Source organism: Malaclemys terrapin, chromosome 1, assembly GCF_027887155.1.
Source record: "Malaclemys terrapin pileata isolate rMalTer1 chromosome 1, rMalTer1.hap1, whole genome shotgun sequence".
NCBI lineage: Eukaryota > Metazoa > Chordata > Testudines > Emydidae > Malaclemys > Malaclemys terrapin.
The window spans coordinates 133,429,422-133,437,537 of record NC_071505.1 but is presented as its reverse complement, the minus strand read 5'-3'; positions in this window follow the sequence as shown (position 1 = coordinate 133,437,537).

Below are 8,116 nucleotides of genomic sequence, written 5' to 3'. Positions count from 1 at the left end.
TTCCTGCAAAGAGCAGCATAAAGTGTCAGGGCAAAATTCTCTTCATAGCCCCACATAGATCGTTGCTAATATTCTATCCTCGCTACCTGCTGGAATTCCCAGAGGGTGAAATTGTGGTGCTGAGAGCTACCCTGCAACTATGAAGAGAGAATTTTCCCACTAGATATAGATGGAAAAGGGTTGTACTAATCAAGCTAGGAATCACTCCCTTGGGGTCATATCTAATATTAGTATATATATGTAAAAACACATAATTTTAGAAATCTATCAAGTCATTTCTCTAATTACAACTGCTCCGGTTATCACCATAAAAAAGCTCGTATATAGAGTTAGGTGTATTTACTATAGTGTAATTACAAATTAAATGTAATGTACACATTTGGGCAAACAGCTCAAAAGATGAGTAGACTTTGATCTGAGGGATACCAAGACCATCTTCCCATTTTCCAGTGACTGTGTCACTAGACAAAGATATCCACTGCTGAAGCGCAGACAGACCCATTGTCAACAGGTGGGTGCCAAAGGTGATTTCCTTTGGTTACTTCCCTTAATATATGATGGTGGTTCTGCCCATCTGTTCTTTTGTTCTGAAAGCAGAGTCACCTCCAAAGTCTGATAGATCACAAAGAAGATGGTGCTAATAGATCCAGCCATACTTTGAATGGGCTACAGATCATATATGTTGTGTTGTTGCAGTGTTTCATGTTACATGTTAAGCACTGACTGTATAATGCTGCACTGGCCCCAAGGAGATAGTCTATGTGTAGCTTCAATGATTCATTCTGTGTCTCCTCTGAACCAGGGTTTGAATGCTACAGTTTGCAAAGAGTAAACCTTACATTGGTTGCTTCTGTCTCAGAGAAGCCAGTATAAATTAAAGCTCTTGACAAATTTCTTGTTCCATTTTATGACCACCATGAGTTAGAGACATTCCTTTTAGCACAGCTGGCTGCATCAGCTGGAGTGACTGATATTACTGTTATTGTTATTAATTATTTATATTACAATACAACTGAGATCAGGGCCTCATAGTGCTAGATGCTTTCATATAGACAGTGAGACAGTATCTACCCTCAAGAGTTTACAATCTAAATAGACAAAATAGGAAGAAAAGAAGCAATACTGAGACCCAGTAACACCATATTTTAAGTACTGAGGAGGATTTGGTACCAAGATAACTAGTCTGGAGATACAGCCAGGGAAACACTGAACAACTAAAGGGTTAACTGTCAGGAGTCTAAACTCAAGTGAATTGTTCAGAGGAGTACGCTAATCCTGATAATCCTCTAATCCAGGGGTCTCAAACACGCGGCCCGCGGAATTATTTGCTGTGGCCCGCCAAGTTCCCCTTACCTGCCGCCGCCCCCAGCATGCCGTGTCCCCGCTCCTCTGCCTACCTCCAGGAGCGCCTCGCCGCCAAACAGCTTAGCGCTTTCCAGGAGGGAGTGGGAGGAGCGGGGAGCCACGCAGTCAGGGGAGGAGGTGGAGAAGAGGCAGGGCAGGGGTGGGGATTTGGGGAAGGGGTTGGAATAGGGACAGGGAGGGGGCGGAGTTGGGGTTGGGTCTTTGGGGAAGGGGTTGGAATGGGGGTGGGAAGAGGCAGAGCAGGGGCCGGGCCTCATGGAAGGGGTGGAGTGGGGGCAGGGCTGGGGGCAGCAGGGGTATGGGATGTCAGTGATGCGGCCCTCGGGCCAATGTACTAGTCCTCATGTGGCCCTCGTGGTCATTTGAGTTTGAGATCCTTGCTCTAATCCTTAGGTCAGCATCTACCTAATGTCAGCTGGAAGAGTGCCTACAAGGCATCTTTCACACCACTTTCCTACTTCAAATTCCTACAGTTCAATAGTTCAGGAAATCTATGCCGCTTGTCACTCTGTAACCAAATGTTGGTAGGACAAACCATGCCCCGATAGGGCTGAGAAACTGCGTCTCTACTGCGGATTCCAGGAACTCTAAGGGACTGTTTTCAAACTAGAGTATCTATCTTACGCCCAGCCAGAATATCAGAAGTTTTAAAGGGGTGCTGTCAATTTAAATTTTATATACTTTAAACAAACATATTTCTATTATTATATTATCACCTTAGTTTATTAAAAATGAAATACTTTTAAAATTCAATTTACATATCACTGTTTATTCTCTGTTTCTTTTTGCATTTGCCCCGAGGTGGAAAACAAAAAGAAATTAAGTCAGTGTCATATTTGTTTCTGGTCAGTTTCACTTGCACATTCTTAAGGTTCAGTCCAAAACCCACTGAAATCAATGGAAGAACTCCCACTGACGTCAATAGATTTGGATCAGGCCCTCAGTACTGCAATGTTTGGGTTTCAAATACTGCAGAGGAGAGCTTATTTGTTTAAAATACAAGTTTTCATCTGATTAAAAAATGACATACATTTTCTACTGGTCTTCAGTTTTATAAAAAAAATTGTGTTTAGACAATTTAAAATTTGGGACAAATTTCAGCTGAATATGTCCTTTTAAGCTACAATAATCTCAGAGAACCAGATTCTGCTCTAAATCGCACGTGTGTAAATCCACAATAACTTCACTAAAGCCGAACGAGTTGCTCTGGATTTAAACCAATGTAACTGAGAGTAGAATTGACCCACTGATTTCCCATTTTCTCTAACCTTCTCAAGTAGGTACTTCTGATTTGTCTGCAGCAAGATTCCTTTTTTGATTTTGTATATCGGGTAATTGTCTTCATTGACATAAGACTTTATCTGATTCTGTCTTTGGACTGTAGGTGTCTGGTCTAGTAGAGACTGTAATGAGAACAGATCACACTATTTTGTATCTGTATCTCTATGCATAAATTTCAAAGTTATTAAATTAACAAAAACGTGTTGTTTTACTTTTGAGGGAATGTGCTTCTTCTGTATGGATAAGCAACAAATGTAAGGCTCTTATGGCTAGTCGTGTATCCAGTGAATTATTAAGTATAGCTGTTATAATTTCATTGCTTACCAAGGATACTTGAATACAGTCTGTCTCACTTGATGGGTTTTGATCTGTTTTTCCTTTGCATACTGAATGACACACATCTCCCTTAGGAGTCCTTCCTGTTGGATGGAATATCAATACAGAGGGCAATAAATTCATTAGAACAATGTGAAATAATAGTACACTCAAGTTACATAGGGAATTATATCAAACTCATTTCTCTGGTAGGTGGGTAGCTATATGTACTCATGTCTAAAAGGAGTAACCAGGGGATTTTATTACTATATAACTGTTTCAGAGTAACAGCCGTGTTAGTCTGTATCCGCAAAAAGAAGAACAGGAGTACTTGTGGCACCTTAGAGACTAACAAATTTATTAGAGCATAAGCTTATCCGAAGAAGTGGGCTGTAGTCCACGAAAGCTTATGCTCTAATAAATGTGTTACTCTCTAAGGTGCCACAAGTACTCCTGTTCTTCTTTTTTATATAACTGTTCTTTCTCATCCCATTCCCTGACTACTGTCTGCTAGTTCCTCTTGTCAAGTCATGTCTCAAATGAGGTTGTAAGTGCTTCAGGGCAGAGACTGCATCTTTTTATTTATACTGTAAAACACCTAGCACCCTTTTGGGTGATGCAAAAACAATTAATAAAATAATTATAATTAACAAAGTAATAGTGGTAGGGTTTGTGAAAATACACGGTGGAATAAGGCATGCACACACAAGTAATGCAGATACATTCAGAGTATTATGGCCTATATTGCATTTGATTTGCTGTCCAAGTTTCTTGAGTTTTTATTTAATTTCACTTATTATGATTGATTGGAGTTATTATGTATTATCTGAATTACAGTGGCACTTGTGCTAGGTGCTATAATTACATTAAGCAAATACAAAAATCCCTGCCCCAGAAAATTTACAATCTGACATACAAATGCAAGAATGAGGCAAACAGAAGGGTGGGATAGGGGAGGACGATGAGATAATAATGAAACAATTAAGTTTTTCACAGTAAGAAGCAATCACATCTTACCACATGCATAGCCATGGTTGATTGGTAGGGTTTTGTAGCAAGAAGCATTTTGAGAAAGTTACTGAATGAAGGTCAGATTTAACAATAGGGATGACATTTTCAAAATAGTCCAGCTAAGCTACAAACATAAAGCTTGAGCAAAGTAGATAACTAAGCACCAATTCATAGTGAACAACAGGAAACTGCAAAGTGCACACACAAAAACCTGAAAATGTTAATCCTTCATATCCTATTAAAACTCCAGAACTGGAGGAAATCAAGTTTCAACCAACACAACAAATCAGGGATTGCATTTCTTGGCAATTGGATCATGGTTGGCATGGCCATAAGAGGTGCAAGATATGTGGCAAATGTAGTTTAAATTAATGGACAGATACAATAGTCAGATTTGAATATGCAGTTGGACTGTCTAATTATTATTAGGAAATAGAATGTATATGTAAAGAAAAATAAAGACAACTATACCCATATGTTTTTTGTTTATATCTAAAACTAAGTTCAATGGGGGAAGTAACATGCTTATATAATGCAAGTTCGATATAAACAAATGTAGAGCAACACAGAGAGGCCCAAGAGGACTTAGCAATTATGGATTCATTCAGTAATTTAAACAGCTAAGGAAAGGGGTGGAGGAAACAAAGGAAAAATAATTTGGGATATTTTTGCCTATATTTAGTTTTTAAAAATATTCCCTATAATGCATTAAAAATTATTTTAAAAGCACTGGCTGATTCCAGATCCAGCTTTCCTGTGACTTTTGAATCTAGCACTTTCAGCTTCAGCTTCATCCAAAGTCTCTGGCCTCGGCTACACTGGTGCTGTACAGCGCTGCAACTTGCTGCGCTCAGGGGTGTGAAAACGCCTCCCCCCGAGCACAGCGAGTGCAGCGCTGTAAAGCACCAGTGTAATCAGCGCCTGCAGCGCTGCACGCTATTCCCCTCGGAGAGATGGAGGACTTGCAGCGCTGCGAGAGAGCTCTTGCAGCGCTGGCGGTGTGACTATACTCGTGCTTCACAGCGCTGCTGTGGCAGCGCTGTTAATCCCCAAGTGTAGCCAAGGCCTGAGTATCTACTACTTCCGAGCTTGGGCTGAAGCCACTGTCAGCTCCAAGCTGAATGACAATGAATAGCAATAGAGAGACAAGATGGGTGAGGTGATATATTTTATTGGACCAACTTCTGTTGGTGAGAGAGACAAGCTTTCGAGCCACTCAGAGCTCTTCTTCCTGTCTGGGAAAGACACTCAGGGCTTGCGTACACTTAAAACCCTACAGTGGCACAGCTGCACCACTGTAGTACTTCAGTGTAGACACTACCTATGCTGAGGGGTGGGGTTTTTCTCCTGTCAGCGTAGGTAATCCACCTCCCGAAGAGGTGGTAGCTTGGTCGACAGAAGAAGTGTTCCATCAACCTAGTGCTGTCTACATGAGGATTTTGTTTGGCTTAAGTGAGTATTCCACTCTGGAGTGTGGATTTTTTACATCCCTGACTGACATAGTTAAACCAACCTAATTTCCTAGTGTAGACCAGGCTGAGAATGTCAGAGCTAAATACACAGTAGAACAGATTGTTTAGCATAAATAGTTAACACATGTTCTAAGGGATCATTCAAGGTGAAGTGGCCTGTTCACACCTCTACAATCATAGGACAAAAAAAAAGGTGGGGGGAGTTAGGGAGTAGCTCTGTGTAGCTCAAAAAGTTCTCTTTCACCAACAGAATTTAATCCAGTAATAGATATTACCTTACCCATCTTGTTGCTCTAATATCCTGGAACCAACACAGCTACAACACCACTGCAAACAATGAACAGCAGTGATCCTTAATAATGCTATGTTCTGTGCCCATTCAAGATCACTGCATTTCCTCATGGGCCACTCCCTTTAAAGGAATCTTGCTTAGTTAAGAGACAACATAATTAAAAACTAAACAGAAAGCTTCAACTGTGTCAAAAGTACCAGAATAAATATTCTGTGTCATAAATTTACTATCTGCATTTAGGGCCTTTTCTTTATTGTGGATCTTTTCCACGGGTGGATGGATGTGTACTCTAACTATTCCACTGCCTTCTCTTGTTCAAGGAGTAGGTTAGTGTGGGCTGGGGTAGGGTGACTGTCACTGCCTCTTGGGTTAATCTCTTGAGTAGCCTCAGCTTCTCCTGACTGACCATCCTTAGTTTGCTCTCAGTCAGGTCAATTCCTGGACCTTCACCTTCAATTAAGCCTGCCAGTCTTTCACTTTTTGGGCTTGCGGTCTCTTTCAGTCTCCTGACTGTTTTCTTTGAGGCAGCCCGGTGCTGGTGCTTGCTGTCCCATGCCCTTCTGACTCCCTTTCCGTCTCTGTACTCTTGCCTTTATAACCTCTATCCATGCTTGGCAGCTCTACCTACATGGGGGTGTGATCAAGCTGCTTGCTTGTAAACAGGTCAGACTCTCCTCCCCCCTCTATGTTCAATATGGGGTTTGTAGACCTAATTACAGTGACATTCCAGTAAATGCCCATCAAGGTTTCTTATTTTGACCATGCAAAGAAAAAAATCACAAAAATGAGCCATGCCATGGAAATGTATGATGGAGGTTAGGCTGTACCCACAGATGCGAAAATAAAAAAGTAATTTGACTTCTCCATCGTTCCTCTTTTTCCTGCCTCAGAAATCACCAAGTGACAGTATGGTGACATAGTCAAATACTTTGGCTTGGTTTTAAAGAGCTGGATAATTTTGTGACCAAATTTTGTGGCAATACAAGCTAAAAGTTAAGCAAAGGGAAGCTCCCACACTTCCAGGACTGCACAGTTTGCCAAGCCTGTCATGGGGGGAACTGGTCACTTTCCTTGGAAGTGTAATTTATTAACCACTGCCAAGGGTAGAAAGCAGAGCAGATGGATTAGTAATCTGATATGGCAAATTCTATGTTCCTAACTCTTCTGTGTCTAGAAGAACATGTTTACAGTAAAGTACACTTTTCCACAGAGAGTTATATTCCCCAGTCATTATGAAACTGCTTACCTTGAGAGGAAAACTTAGGAAAGCAAGGGATAGAATTTTCTCAGTAACTGGTTCACTATGGAACTCACTTGCAGAGATTAGAAATACCACAAATCTCACCATTTGCAGAACAAAGCATAAAACATGTTTTACCAACTAAAGAAGAAGATTCACTAGGCTGCCTCAGGGAAAGAAAGAAGTAAATGACTGCATGTGGGCCTTCGTATTGTGGTGATAATTTTTGTTTGATTCTCCCACACTATGGTGAGGAGACCTACTGATTAGTTTTTTTCCCCTTAAAATTAAAAATATAGTGAGGCATTTGAAATGGGGCAAAAGTAGAACTTCACACAAAATGGACTTTGCAAAGAAATATAAGAAAATAAAAAAAGATTAATTTTTGTTCCTATAAGCCTTGACAGATATGAATTGAGAGAAAAACTCAATGATAGAAGCAAGAGGACAGACAATTAATCCTGACTGTCTTTTCTCCCCCTCCCACCACCCACACAAAAGAGGATGAAGAGCCATGTGGAAACTTTTGGTAAATTGACAGTGGCTCAAAATTGACAAGGAAGGCTACAGCAAACTGCATTAATGGAGAACATAAACCTGAAGGACAGCACATTCAGCACAGCAATCAGTCACTTGTAAGTAGGACATTGTATTGTTTGTAAACTTACATTTTATTTTTGTCATTGACAAAGCATGTGAAGAGCTAAGCTACAGAACAGGTAGCAGAAGGAAAAGTTTCTAATCTCGTTTACACTGAGCAGATCATTTACATTGGTAGGGAAGTGTGTTTTAGTCCTGATTGGAAAGAACCACTTATAAGGATGAGAGGATACATCAGTCTCCATAGCTGCATTTCTTATGCTCACTTCTGAGATTGCCACCAGTCAGGCCAGCTGTCCTATAGGAACTGAACTGAGACCAATAATTCATGTCACACATTCATTGGCCACAAAACAGCCATCAGTAGGAAACAACTTTGAGTTAATACAGATCTGGGGCAATTTTAAACCAGTTCCCTACAACTAAGAGGATCCATATCTGATTACTACTTCCTTAAGACATGCAGTGCCATTACATCCGCTTTGAGTGAGCCCTTTTCTGTAGCTTTATGAGGTACAAACACATTCTCTTAAAAATGGC